Source organism: Babylonia areolata, chromosome 1 (genome assembly GCF_041734735.1).
Source record: "Babylonia areolata isolate BAREFJ2019XMU chromosome 1, ASM4173473v1, whole genome shotgun sequence".
Taxonomy (NCBI): domain Eukaryota; kingdom Metazoa; phylum Mollusca; class Gastropoda; order Neogastropoda; family Buccinidae; genus Babylonia; species Babylonia areolata.
In genome coordinates this window covers 14968769-14984847 of record NC_134876.1, presented here as the reverse complement: position 1 = coordinate 14984847, position 16079 = coordinate 14968769, and positions in this window count along the sequence as shown.

Genomic DNA, 16079 nt, shown 5'->3' with positions numbered 1-16079 from the left:
TTTGGGAGCAGCCACGATTTTTTGTTGTTATTGTTGTTGTTGTTGTTTGATTTTTTTTTACTCACTTGTGTAAATAAAGTGAGTCTATGCTATAACCGGGTGTTCGGTTGTCTGTGTGTGTGTGTGTGTCTGTCTGTCTGTCTGTACGTATGTATGTATGTGTGCCAGTGGTAAACTTTTTCATTGCCATTTTCCCTGGAAATACTCTGTCTGCCAATAGCAAATTAATTTTGGCTGAATATAGTAGGGAAAAAATCTTCACGGTTATACCAATGAAAGGTTGTACGTCTCCCGATTTAGACCGTATTTCCTGATCATTAACGGTTTATTTCGTTGAGGTTACTTCCGGAGTCCTATAACACCATTTACTCTTGTCGGAACGAAGGCTACGATTGGTAAGAAGATGGCTTGACATCGTTTCACTTGTTCGCAATTACAAGAAATGAAATACAAATTCTGGACAGAACACATACAGTGTCACTAACTACACCATCCACGTGTTAACTGCATATCAATAGTCTAAAGCGGATACTGAATTAACTGGAATGAGCATAAAAGAAATGAATCGAATGTTTCTTTCAATGTTGGATTGTTTTGTGCAGACCTATATATGTTGCAGTGTGCCCGAGGCGATGTCAACGTCTCTTTTACTCCCGAATTAAAAGAATTTCTCAAACAATCGAGTTAGCCTGTGTCAAGAAAACATTATTTAAGTGGTGCTATTACATCAAACACAATAATATTTTTATCGCGCTAAAATATTAGATTTGGTCGAGTGACGTCAGATGCGGGTTGTGACGACTTGTGAACAGAGCATTCGTGGTTCGATCCAGCTAGCAGGCTTAGGTTGTTGTTGTTTTGGGGGTGTTTGTTGTTGTTGGTTTTTTTTGTTTGTTTTTTTGTTTGTTTGTTTTGGGGATTTTTTTGTTTTGTTTTTTTCCAAGCTTGTTGATATTTAATACAAGACCCATTTTAACGATTTTTTCAACCCCTTTTTTTCTCATGATTCCTTTACTGGATACAGGGTGTGTCATAAGTGAGTTATGAAGACCATGCCTTTTTTGTTTATCAGTGAATGATGGTAGTAGTGGAAAGTTATTTGATTGAATCATTCTGTCACTCTTTTCCTTTTCCTCCTACTGAACTTTTTCTGTGTTCTTTGTGTACTTATTCCTCATTCTCTTGTTACATTTCTTCTTCTTCTGCTGCTGCTGCTGCTGCTGCTGCTGCTGCTTCATCCTCTTCCTCCTCCTCCTCCTCGTATTCACTACTTATTTTTCCTCCTCCTTTTTCTGCTCTTCCTCATGCTCTCACTCTTGTTCTTCTTTTCTCATTTTTCTCTTCACGTCTCTTGCTCCTTTGTGTTTAAGCCAATCACATTTTTTCCAGACTCTAACCAAATTTATTTCAAGGGTATTGTTTCCTTCTGATAATCCCTCACCGAGTCGCCTTTCAGAATGACGTGACAGTGGTGTCCCTTGAGATGCTGAGAGCCCACAGTGTGTGATTCACCCAACGTCCTTTTAGCACTTCATTAAGACTTTTTTTACCGTCATGAAAAAACTTCGTTTTTATCATCATAGAAAACTTTACCAAAGAGCTTGTATCATCATGGGCGGGGGGGGGGGGGGGGGTGGTCGCAAGCTTGTCTTCTATTGTAAAAGCCTATTCTCCGATCCATAATGAAGATAAATGGCGTCCATTTTTTTCTCTCTCTTTTTAACAGTTAATGAGGGCAATTCGTTTTAGGCAACAGCGACAATTTTTATTGCAAAATAAGGGCAGCAAACCACAGTTAATGCAGAAGGATGTTATTCATTATTTTTAATGTATTTTCATCTTTTACATTTTCCATCCGTCTCTGAAACCTTATCATTGATTTTCCACTTACTCTTTTGTTTATCATCGTTTCCTCTTTCTCTCATTCCCCTCCTCCTCTTCTTTTTATTTGACATCCTTCTTCTTCTTCTTCTTCTTCTTCTTCTTCTTCTTCTTCTTCTTCTTCTTCTTCTTCAAAGGATATACTTCTTTCATCCATATTCCAACTGATCACTAAAGTGTCATCTCAGAAGGTAATTTTTTTCTCACGTCCACAATGATGAATGAATGATGTGTATGTATTTAATTTTTTAACAGAATGCTAATTGTGGGCTGTTCATTTTCCTGAGCAGCAAAAACGATTCCTCTAAAAAAAAAAATCTGAGGTCAGTAAAAACCGACAGTTGATGTTCACCAGTTCTTTGTGTCCATTTTTTCTCGCCCTCGTTTCTTGCCCTTCCTCCTTCTTCATATTCCACGTCTGTTTATTTTATCCCTCACTTCAAGTTCGAATCAATGATTTTTTTTTCCTGTTTCCGATCAAATATTGTTTGAAAAACCGCCTGGTCTCACTTCAAACTGGCATGATAGTGCAGTCACTGTGGAACTGAGGCTCGACAGTAGGTTTTACTTCTTGGGTCTCCCTTCTTCAGGTTTGTCTCCCTGTAGTAGTGAACCCATAGTCTTTATTTCTCAGCAACGAACTACAGTGAACGTTCTTCTTCTTTTTTTTTTCTTTTTCCTCAGAAAGAGCAAGATCAGAGCACCCACTTTTCTGTGGCAATCTCTTAATTTGGCCCTCTGCATCACACAGAATGAACTGCAAGATCAGCAGTCTGTGTTTGAATTAAATGCATGAGGACATCTGCCCTGTTCAATGTATGTGACTGCCTTCACCTCTACACCCCTACCTCGCTTTCTAGGATCAGCTTCAGACCCACTCTGTTTCCGCATTTCCAGATTCAAACACTCAACAATCGGTCGCCGCTCTTTTTCTTCTCTCCGGACATTATACCTGCTAACGACCTCGCTCATTTGCTTCGTCAGATCCCCTCACTCAGTCTCATCAATTTCGGTCTTAAATCTAATTCTTTCCAAAATTCCCCCCCCCTCCTCCACACGCCCCCCCCCCCCCCCCCCCCCCCCCCCTCCCCCCTTACCATTTTTTTTTTTTTTTTCAATCCACAGTTTCACTTACTCTTTAGTCTACGTGGATTTGTAAGTTTTCTCCTTAATCCTTTGATGGTGCCTGCATGTGAAAGCGCTTTGATTTGTCTCCGCATAAGAATCGGTGCTGTGTCGGTGCTGTATAAATACAGTCAAAAGTAGTAGTAGTAGTTGCAGCAGTAGTAGTAGTTGTAGTAGTAGTAGTAGCAGCAGCAACAACAACAACAGTAGTAGTAGTTGTTGTTGTAGTAAAAGTACTTGTTGTTGCACAATTGTTATTGTTTTTGTTGACTTTTGATTATTATTTGTATGATTATTATTGTTATTGCTGTTGTTGTTGTTGCTGTTGTTGTTGTTAATGTTGTTGTTGAAAAATATTAAATGTTAATATAGGCGATCAGTCTTCCGAGCAGCAAAGATCTTTTCCCAGTTTGAGTGGAAACGACTGTTAATGAAAACGGATTTTGTTATCTTCGTGTCTTTCTCATCTTTTTTTTATTTTTTATATCTTTCGCTAACTGTGTCAGTGGTGATTGTCCTATTTCTCTCTCTCTCTCTCTCTCTCTCTCTCTCTCTCTCTCTCTCTCTCTCTCTCTCTCTCTTTTTCATCTCTATCTTCATCCGTAGATCTTGTTGTTGTTGTTGTTGTTGTTGTTGTTGTTGTTGTTGTTGTTGTTGTTCTTCTTCTTCTTCTTCTTCTTCTTCTTCTTCTTCTTCTTCTTCTTCTTCGTCTTCTTTTTCCTTTTTCCTTCCTTCCTTCATTTCCTCCATGTCTATTCCCTTTTCCCCTACTCCTTTATTCCTTCCTCCCTTCCTTCATTTCCTCCATCTTCATTCCCTCTTTCCCCTACTCCTTATCCCTCCCTTCCATCTCCATTCCCTCTTTCCCCTATTTATTATCCCTCCCTTCCTTCCTTCATTTCCTCCATCTCCTACACCTTATCCCTCCCTTCCTTCCTTCATTTCCATCATCTCCTACACCTTATCCCTCCCTTCCTTCATTTCCTGCATCTCCTACACCTTATCCTTCCCTTCCTTCATTTCCTGCATCTCCTACACATTATCCTTTCCTTCCTTCATTTCCTACATCTCCTACACCTTATCCCTTCCTTCCTTCATTTCCTCCATCTCCTACACCTTATCCCTTCCTTCCTTCATTTCCTGCATCTCCTACACCTTATCCCTCCCTTCCTTCATTTCCTGCATCTCCTACACCTTATCCCTCCCTCCCTTCCTTCATTTCCTCCATCTCCTACACCTTATCCCTCCCTTCCTTCCTTCATTTCCTTCATCTCCTACACCTTATGCCTCCTCCTTCCTTCATTTCCTGCATCTCCTACGCCTTATCCCTCCCTCCCTTCCTTCATTCCTACATCTCCTACACATTACCCTCCCTTCCTTCCTTCATTTCCATCATCTCCTACACCTTATCCCTCCCTTCCTTCATTTCCTGCATCTCCTACACCTTATCCCTCCCTTCCTTCCTTCATTTCCTGCATCTCCTACACCTTATCCCTCCCTTCCTTCCTTCATTTCCTGCATCTCCTACACCTTATCCCTCCCTTCCTTCATTTCATTTCCTCCACCTCCATTTCCCCTTTCCCCTTACTCCTCACCCCTTTTGTTTTGTTCCGATCAGTCACCTGTCTCAGCCTCTATCCAAATTTAACTTGAGGATATTCTTTTCGTGTGATTATCTCCCGTTGATTGTCGTTTCAGAGTGATGCGACAGTGGGGTGTCTTTGTCGCCGTGGGCCAACAAAGTGCGCTTTCTTTCTCGTTTCCCTCGCTCTGTCCACACTTCATTAAACTGGTTTTGTGTTGTCGGAGAAAGCTTGCAAACTCGCATTCTCCATTTCTCAATGAAGATAAATGGCGATATTTCATTGTTTTTTAGGTTTTTTGTTGATTGTGAAAGCTAATCTGGCTGAATCGCTTTCCTGAGCAGTGATGATTTTTCCTTTCACAAATTGAGAACCGCGTCAAGCAGGCTGATGTAAAACTGAACGGTATTTTCTCTCTTCTGTCTTTAATCTCTCTCTCTCTCTCTCTCTCTCTCTCTCTCTCTCTCTCTCTCTCTCTCTCTCTCTATTGTCATGCTTTTGTATTGAGTATTTATTATGTATTCCCTTTTCGTGAGGGCAGAATGAAAACACGCCATTTGTGCTTATTCCGTTTTCCCTCAATAAAAAAGATTCGTTCGTTCGTTCGTTCTGTTTGTCTGTTTTTGTCTGTCTGTCTGTTGCTGTCTGTTTCTCTTTCTGTCTCTGTCTGTCTGTCTGCTTGTCTGTCTGTCTGTCTCTCTCTCTCTCTGTTTGTATGTCTGTCTGTCTGTCGGTTGGTCTGTCTGTCTGTTTGTCTGTCTGTCTCTCTTTGTCTCTCTGTCTCTGTCTCTGTCTCTGTCTCTCTCTCTCTCTCTCTCTCTCTCTCTCTCTCTCTCTCTCTCTCTCTCTCTCTCTCTCTCTCCAAGTCGCTTAACTCTTAATAGTTCAATTTGCTCCAAATATATTTTTCTCTACTTTTATTTTATCTGTTTTGCACCATATTTGTTCTGATTTATACCTACTATATCACTAGAGCTTTACAGCTGATGACATTAAACAGTGCAGTGTTCTCTCTCTCTCTCTCTCTCTCTCTCTCTCTCTCTCTCTCTCTCTCTGTGTGTGTGTGTGTGTGTGTGTGTGTGTGTGTGTGTGTGTGTGTGTGTGTGTGTGTGTGTGTGCTCGAGAAAATTTTGTTTTCGTAAACAAAGCTTGTTCTTGATTTCTCAGTGAAGCTGAATTCCAACTGTTTATTTGTTTCAACTACAGAACGATAACATTAGCAAACCAGCGAATCACGATCCCCGGCACAAATGATTGTTGTTGGTTGTTCTTTGGGTGTGTTTTTTTCTGGGCGATAAATTTGCTCTAATGTTGAGAAATGCTTCATTTTATCAGTTAGTTATTCCATTATGATGTTTTAACATCATTGTGTCGTTAAACAAATCGTGATCCAGTTTTACAATCCTTTTATCTTGATGATATTTTTTAAACATTAAATTGTTTGGGCCTGGGCCAAATGATAATAATAATAATGATGATGATGATGATGATGATCCAACAATCAATATTTGAAAGTGTCTCCTCACAAGCTAATGATGATGATGATAATAATAATGATAATAAAAATAATAATAATAATAATAATGATGATGATGATGATGATGATAGTAATGATAATGATAAGAAGAATAAGAAGAAGAAGAAGAAGAAGAGCAGCAGGATTGGCAGTAATGATAATAACGGGATGATTCAAATAGGTTTCACAGCATATAACAGAAGCCCGAACGATAAAGTGGTTTATTGACCTTGACCCAAAAATATTTTCTAGAAAACACCGACAGTGTTCGAATACTGTCTCAATATATACCTGAAATATTGCTCTCAAACATGTACTTTTCATAACTAAAATCAACGAGTATCTTACAAAGAGGAAGGGTAGAAGCATTACATAATAATTATGACAAGAGTTCGTCTGAAATGCATCACAGGTGAACTGGTCGTGATATATTTTGTTGTAATATTTCAGTGTTGTCAAAGTCATTTCCTTTTTTTTTTCCTTTTTTTTGTGAAGTCTGTGTCACATATAGATTACAAACAAAACATTAATTGTTGGTATACTACACACACACACACACACACACACACACACACACACACACACACACACACACACACATATATATATATATATATATATATATATATATATATATATATATATATAACAAAAACAAACACAAATGACTCTCAGAAAAGTAAGCCTGATAAAGAATACACAGAATTTGACGAATGACTTCTTATAGACACCCACGTCCTTTGAAATGCTTCGCAACTATTAAAGATACAAAGCAAATCTCGTCTGACATGATTCTGAATATATTTCGAGCTGACATTGTAAATTCAAGGACTATAGTCAGAAAATTCGTTTCAAATCTAAATGGAATAAATGTGTCCAGTGTGTATATTGTGAAGAAAGACAGTTTTCTGCTATCTGTTATATAATCCACGCGTGAGTTCTTTATTAAGGACTACAGTCAGAATATTCGTTTCAAATGTTAATGGAATAAATGCGTCCGTTGTGTATATTGTGAAGGAGTCTAGTTTTCTGCGACTTGTTTTATTATCAACGCATGAGTTCTTTTTTTCTGCGGCTTCTCTTTAGACCCGTCATGCCCAACATATTGACCCTTCTTTCTCCGTTGTGTGCCAGTGCTGGCTTATTTCTAAACTTTTATTTATCTCTGGGTCTTTCACTACTTCAACTCTCTTCTTTCTGTTTTGTTTGCGTGCGTGTGTGTGTGTGTGTGTGTGTGTGTGTGTGTGTGTGTGTGTGTGCGTGTGCGTGTGTGTGTTTGTTTTGTTTCTCGTTTCATTTTTTATCATATTTCCCATCTTGCGATTCAGACATTTTTCTTTCTATATTTTATCTTTCGTTTCAAATATTTTATTCATCCCTGAGTTCCACTACCTATCATTTATCTATATCATTTGACAAAAACAAATCGACACCTTTCTTAGATTAACGAACAGACTGACAGACAGAGAGAAAAATACATAGAGAGAGATAGGGGGGGGGGAAGCAAGCAGGCAGATATACAGACAGAAATATTTGCTCTGCCATTTTTATATACCACGTAAGTTTTGTTGGGTTTTTTCTGAAATCTTCTAGTCTTCTTTGCTTCTCTTGAGACACTGATGTCCACAGGCACTCATGGAATTTTTGGTTCTCTATATGCTGGTCTCTTTTTCTTAACTCGTGTGTCAGTCCTGGCTTATTTCGAATTAATTTTGTTCCTGTTTTTGATCGTTCATTTCACATCTGTCATTCATACCGTATAAAAAAAAAAGGGTAAAAGCGACATGTACATAAAAAGTAAATATGCATCATGAATATACCAATTGTGTATTCAACATTTCATGTATTAACGTAGGATAACGCTAATTATATGTCCCTAGTAGATATATATGTATATAATAGAGGTTCATGTGTATATAGATCTGAAGAAGGGCATATCTAGATATGAAAAAAAAATAAGATAAAACGATAAGGGAAGAAGAGAGGAAAAGAAATGACAGAAGAAGAAAAAATGATAATGAAAAAAAGGATTCTTTATTTCTACTCCACAATGCTCCATATGAAATGGACCAATGATATTGATATATATGTTCCAGAAATATATGCATATGTCTCCAGATTTGTACAGACAGACAAGAAGGAAAAGAGAAAGAGGCAAGGGTGTGGATAGGGGAGCAGGCGAACAGGAAGGCAGGCGGACAGACAGACCAACAGACAGCTATTATGGATATATAGATTGATGAATAGGTGTTCCGCAATTGGTATCGTCATATTATCTTCATATAAATAGCATGCATGTCATTCGAAAACGTTCTTTTGAATATAGTGATTTTTTCCTGTTATTTATTTCACATTATCATCATCATCATCCTACTTCTCTTCCTCCTCCCCCTCCTCCCCCACCTCTCTTCTAAGTTCCTCCTCCTCCATCTTCTTCTTCTTCTTCTACTTCTTCTTCTTTCTTCGCGATGGTATGTTTTAATACCTGTATGAACCTATTTAACAGCATCTAAGTTTTAGAAAGGTATGTCGATGTGTCAAATCGTCGCAGCTTCCACCTTTAGCAGGATATGAAAATGTAACCGGAATATTACTGACGTTTTTGACCGTCCTTTTCACACTCCTCCAACAGGGTATTATTCAAATGGCATATTCGCTTGTTAAAAAAAAAAAAAAAAAAAAAAAAAACTTATTTGCAGTCCCAAAAATCTGTTGTCTATGAAGACAGATGAACCTTTGCAAAAACGAATTCAATGTGGACAGTGTGTTTTCCTGACTGCGCTTCTTTTTCCTGCGGACTGGGGGCATCGGCAAATGATGTTGATATAAACTGCTGAAGGTTTTTTTGTACAGTATGCATCTCTCTCTCTCTCTCTCTCTCTCTCTCTCTCTCTCAGAAGCTATGAAGATTAAGCAAAGAGCACAACAAGCACAACTACGTTGTCAGATAGGTTCAACAATTTTCTTCTGTAGCCATTGTTGGAATGTGTTGTATGGTGCATTGATAGATGAATGAACGGAGTTATTGTGTTGGTTATTATCATTTTCTTCAAAGAAGGAACTTTGTTTTGTTTTATTATTCGTTTTCACCATTTTATTCGTTTATCATAATGGTTTGTTACAAATTGAAAGTATGTTGATGCGTTCACCCATGCCATAAGGACCTCATGGCCAATAACATTAAAGTGCCAAATCGTCAAAGCGTCTCTCTCTCTCTCTCTCTGTCTCTCTCGTTGATTACAGAGAATAGTTTGCATATCGATCACATTACAATTTGAAGCATTGAAACAATTGTGTTTGTACTAAGCTTTGAGAAAACGGCATAATACATCACATCATGTTTTAGTGACGTATGATTTTTTCTTTATCGTTTAGATTCATAACTGCATTTTGGAAACGTGATATTTGAAACGGCACGGGGCATAGCTGGCGCAAGACAATGCCTTATTCCTCCCTTGGTCCAGAAACAGGTTAGCAATGTCACAGATGAATGATTCGCATCACAGCTTCCACTGAAAATCTCCATATAGTTTACCCGTCAGATTCAGAATCAGAATAACCTATCTCAGTGATAGAAATGAAGAAAAGAGAACTTAACTCAGCAAAGAATATTTCCGAAAACTATTTCATTAAAAAAGTTCATAAATAGGATAATGGCGCCACAGTGACTGATTCACAGCCTGTGTTCATGTGTCGCAACAGCTGAGTGGTTAAATCGTGGGACTTTTAATCTGAGGGTCCCGGGTTCGAATCTCGGTAACGGCGCCTGGTGGATAAAGGGTGGAGATTTTTCCGATCACCCAGGTCAACATGTGTACAGATCTGCTAGTGCTAGAACCCCCATCCTGTGTATGCGCACGCAGAGAATCAAATACGCACGTTAAAGTTCCTGCAATTCATGGCAGCGTTCGGTGGGTTATGGAAACAAGAATAAATCCAGCATGCACTCCCCCGAAAACGGAATATGGCTGCCTACATGGCGGGGTAGATAAACAAAACGGTCATACTCGTAAAATGTTACATGTCTGTCTGAGTGTGTTTGTGTGCGTGCCTGAAATCTGGTTGAATGAGACATGAAACGAATGATGAGCGCCCAATGGCAGCCGTCAGTCGGCTCTGCCCAGGTAGGCAGCCTGTTGTGCAAAATGAACCCGAGTGTTTAAAAAGCTTAGCGCTTGGTCTCCGACCGAGGATAGATGCTATATTAGTCATCATTCGTCATTCAGTAAACATGGTGTTGCCATCTCAACACACACCTGACCTTTTCTCGTCATAAATCACACGCATCCCTGGTGAGCTGTACGCGTCAGGAATAAACTTCAAGGACGGCGAAAACAAAAGGAAAGTAAACAAAATGCAAAATGCCATGAATGGCGCAAGCAGTGTCACATGTCTGCCAAATTAGGATCGAACAAAATAATATCAAAATGCTGTTCAAATCACAATGTAACGCACGAACTCCAGTCATGGTCCTGTTTCTCATCTCTACCCCACATCATCTCGGTCGACACACAATTTCCATCCTGAAAGGAGAGGAGCTAGAAATAGAGAAGGAGAAGCAATTTTTATGTGGGTGCTGCCGTGTTGTCCGGCGAAAGTAGCTTCTGGCCATTTGGCCAATTGTGCTGTCATTTGTAGCCTTCTGTTTGCTCTCTCCCCCGCCCCCACCCCCCACCCCCCTCCCTTTTTTTCCCTTGCTGGCTTCTGGCAGCCACATCGTGATTCTTCCTCTACTGGCTTCTGGCTTCCAGATCATGCATGAGTCTTCCTGCTCACTTCTGGCTTCCACATCACGATTCTTCCTCTGCTGGCTTCTTGGCATCCACATAACGATTCTTCCTCTGCTGGCTTCTTGGCATCCACATCATGATTCTTCCTCTGCTCGCTTCCGGCTTCCACATCACGATTCTTCCTCTGCTCGCTTCCGGCTTCCACATCACGATTCTTCCTCTGCTGGCTTCTGGCTTCCACATCATGATTCTTCCTCTGCTGGTTTCCGGCTTCCACATCACGATTCTTCCTCTGCTCGCTTCCGGCTTCCACATCACGATTCTTCCTCTGCTGGCTTCTGGCTTCCATATCATGATTCTTCCTCTGCTGGCTTCTGGCTCCCACATCATTATTCTTCCTCTGCTGGCTTCTGGCTTCCACATCATGATTCTTCCTCTGTTGGCTTCTGGCTTCCACATCATGATTCTTCCTATGCTGCTTCTGGTTTCCATATCACGATTCTTCCTCTGCTGGCTTCTGGCTTCCACATCATTATTCTTCATCTGCTGGCTTCTGGCTTCCATCATGATTCTTCCTCTGCTGGCTTCTGGCTTCCACATCATGATTCTTCCCCTGTTGGCTTCTGGCTTCCACATTATGATTCTTCCTCTGCTGGCTTCTGGCTTCCACATTATGATTCTTCCTCTGTTGGCTTCTGGCTTCCACATCATGATTCTTCCTATGCTGCTTCCGGTTTCCATATCACGATTCTTCCTCTGCTCGCTTCCGGCTTCCACATCTCTCCTCCTCGTCACCTCCCGTCGCTCCCTTCGCTCGCTATCAAAGCCCAACACGGTTGTTGACCCTTGCCATTCCTGTTTCATCATGTACACTTACTCTCAATATCTATGTTCTGCAGAATGGTGGAACTCGTGACTGGTGACGTCTGAGCTCAGGTCAGAGTGATGCTGTGGAAGGGACCGGGCGATGTCTCTTGTCACATGCACGCTTGCTGTTCCTTTGCCCACCGCCTTTGATTCTCTCTCTCTCTCTCTCTCTCTCTCTCTCTCTCTCTCTCTCTCTCTCTCTCTCTCTCTCTCTCGCTATCTATCTATCTATCTATCTATCTATCTATCTATCTCTCCTGTCATACAGCACTCACTTAGTCGAACAATGGCTCACAAATATAAACAATAATGAAATTACTGGTGTTCTCATGGTGGATTTTATGAAGGCATTCGATGTGATAAACCGCACTCTTCTTTTGAAAAAACTAAAATTATACGGCTTTTCTGTAAATACACTTGAACTCATATCTTCATTTCTATCAGACAGAAGACAAATTGTATCTATGAATGAATCTCAATCCTCTTTACAGTCTCTCTATTATGGAGTTCCTCAAGGTTCAATTCTTGGTCCAATACTGTTTTCTGTTTATATAAACGATTTGCCTATATTTATTAATGCATAATGTGAGATGTTTGCAGACGATACAACAATACATACAAATCACACTACAATAAACAAAATGTACTATGCTCTGCAACAAAGCATTAATGAAACAGTTAGATGGCCCAGTTTAAAACACATGCGTCTCCATCAAAAAAAAACGAAATGTCTCATACTCACCACCAGACAGAAACGCCAAAACTTTTCACACAACCTTCCACCCTTTTCCATAAATGGTCAACCAATAGAAGAAGTTGATAATCATAAAATTCTTGGAGTCACCATTGATAACAACTTATCTTGGTCCAGTCATATTATGTCATTATACAAAACTCTATCCAAAAAGATTTATCAGCTTTCCAGAATTAAACATTTTCTTGATTTGCATTGTCGACAATTATTCTTTCTTGCTTATATTGAATCACATATTAACTATGCGTCAACACTCTGGGATTCAGCTAGCGAGAATATACTAAAACCTTTACTAAGTCTGCATAGACGAGCTCTTAAATTAATCCTTCTGAAATCTTCTTCACTGACTGCTGACGACTACAGACATTTAGATATTCTTCCCAAAAAGCTTAAACTTGAATACTACAAAGCGCTTTTTATTTTTAAAATCATGTCTAATTATGCTCCATCTATGAGAGATAGATTTCCCACCACGCTAGTCCGTCAGACCAACAAGATTAAGATCCCCAGTCCAAGAGTAGATCTGTTTAAATCCAGTCTCATTTATTCAGGAAGCTGTTTATGGAACAATATTTCATCCAATTCTAATGTTCAGAAAAGCATTCAAGGATTCAAAAAACATTACCATACACACCTTATGGGCAAATAGGTCAACAATCCTACTTAACTTGACTTTATCTTATTGAATACGCATATATAGTTTAATTGTATGTCTAACCGCTATCGCACTACTTAATGATATACAACCACAATCAGTGTCCTGCATACTTTTTTTTTGGGGGGGGGGGGGACAGGGGGGGGAGTGGCGGAGTGGGGGTCGGGGAGGGTCTGTGTGTTTCTTTTGTTTTTTTGGAGGGTGGGGGGGGTTTGATCTTTTTCCTTCATAATATGATGTTTGTATCAGGATTATGAAGATGTGCATGTTTAAATGTGTATGTGAATGTCATGTCTTTATTTCTTCATCTCTTTGCTACATTGTGGATGTTTTGATTCATTTTCATTTTCCATATGCCCTGAGGGTATGATGAAAAAAAGCACATGTATGCTTATTCCACTTCCCTCAATAAAAAAAAACTTCGTTCGTTCGTTCGTTCTGTCTGTCTCTCTTTCTCTGTTGGAAGAGTTCTTGCAGTTTGTTGTTTTGTAGTAGTCTTTTTCAATAGTTTTTCATGTAATTTTTATGGATTATGGTTGTTGATATCTTTCTTGTTAACAGTTTTGTGTTCGTGTGTTTTTCTGGTGTAGCCCTAACCTCCACATCCCTCTTTTTTTCCTTTTTTGTACCCATGGCTGGGTGGAAAAAAAGCATATGTTTTGCTTATCTCACTACCCTGGTAAAATAAAACTACGTTTCGTTTCTATCTCTCTTTATGTATGTCTCTCTCTCTCTCTCTCTCTCTCTCTCTCTCTATCTATCTATCTATCTCGCAAGCACTCGTGCACGCTTTTTTCACATGCAGAGACAAAGAGAGATGGAAAGAAAGAATGAGATGAACGCAAAGAGAGGGACAGAAAGGGCGAGCAAACAGGACAGTGACAGCACAAATCCCCAAATGACCCTAAGCTGCTTGCGCCATGTGATAAAGCCGTGCACTACCCCCCCGAACCCCACCTCCCACACCCCCCACATCCCCACACACACACACACCCTCCTGATTCCCCCACGCCCCCATGCACCCACCCTCCCCTTCATCCCCCCCACACACCCCTGTTTGTTTGGGGGGTTTTTGCTTGCTCCCACTCACGTCAGCTCTCTTGCCAGCACACAGGCATTGTATTACTTGCCTGTCACAACACATTTTTCTCTGTGAAATTTTTGGCTGCCACGGTGCAGCGTTCGTGTTATTCTGTTTTCTGTCTGTATTTCTATTTGTTTTACTGTCGAATATTTTACACAGTGTTTTAGCAGTGCGAGGAAAAAATGACTTGAATGTCTCTATGCAAAGGGTGTAAACTTGTCATTACTACTGTCCCTACTTAAGTAGGGATGGATATTATATATAATATACAATTTTTTATGATCAGATCAAATGTTGTCCATGAATTTGTAAATGGAGGCAAATGTGCAGAACACACACACACACAAGCACTAGAAATGACATGGGTTGAAAATCATCTGGAATGCTGTTTTCATGCCGTGCATTGACTTCTCAAAACAACTGAAAAGTGGTTGATGCCAAGTTCGTTTTGATTGTTTATTTGTTGTTTTTTGTTGCTTGTTTGTTTGTTTGTTGTTGTTGTTTCTAGTCATTACTGTTTTGATGACTTTTGATGGTGGGTCTTCAGACTGGGCTGCTCTAGAATAGGGTCGAGACGTCGAGATGTATAATTCTACATTCCAGAGCTATGTCCCTTATTCTCCCGAATCCATACCACTATTTTTTTTTTCTTCTTCCTCATTCTTTTCTCAGTTCTTCATGCAGCATATCTAAAGCATATGCCTGGCTGAGAAGCTCGGGAGAACTCACTGTGTGTCTGTGTAGAACTGTATGTACGTGAGTGTGAGTGTGGATAGAATGACAAGACAGAGAGACACCAAGAGAAAACAGTAAAGCAACATCACAAGTCCAAAGACGTCCACAAGATTTTCCTATTATGTGGCACATACTCTCTTCAAGCAGCTGAACCCTTCTGAATCTGGTCATATGTGCACATATTTATTAATGGTGGTAATACATGTTAAATGATTCACGTTCAGACAACGCGAGGAAATCTTGACAATAGATGATCTAAACGAAGCAATAGCTAAATAGTTGAACGAAAAGTAGTGCTGGGTGTATGGTAAAGGCTTCATATTTCTTCTGGCAGTCGGCAGTACGACGAAAAAGAACAAGCATCGACCAGTGTTACGCAACACGCACTTTCAGTGGCAATCAAGTCTGTAATCAATATGCAAAACTATGCACGGTCTGATGAGTTGGATGAGAAACAGTCAGGGTCAATACCCCGCCAGACACAAGATCCAACTTTGGATTACGTGATTTACAGTCAGTTGACCTGTGATAAGGTTGTCGTATGACCAGATCCACGATCAATGCCTTTAATATCTCTCTAATCCGTCTTCCCACATCCCTCACCGTTTCTACCGTCGTCTCTGCTCATTCCTCACTGTTATATTTCTCGCCTGCTCTATCTCGCTCATCTTTCTGCCAGCAGGCGATCATAACCTGAATGCATGTGACGCCTGATGTAATCATGTGATCATAATTAGAGAGGCCGCCACCGTTTTGCCAAGATTTGATGTTCCCTGGTGGAGCTGGGGGGAGGGGAGGGGGGGTTGGGGGGGGGGGGTTAAGGAGGCTGATCTTCTCCAGTCCGATCCTGGAGAAGAAAAAAAAATATGGCTGTTGATGCTCCAGAGCTTTATCTCTTCTTCCACTACTCTGCTTCCTAATTTTTGCTTGACAGTATTCTCTGTGTGTCTGTGTGTCTGTCTATGTATCTCTGTGTGTGTGTGTGTGTGTGTGTGTGTGTGTGTGTGTGTGTGTGTGTGTGTGTGTGTGTTACTCTCTCTCTCTCTCTCGTGAATTTCTCAATACATTCATTCCAAAATTCAATAGCATTGAACAGATACTCCTTCTTTCTTTCTCTCGTGATTTTCTCAGTACATTCATTTTATGGTT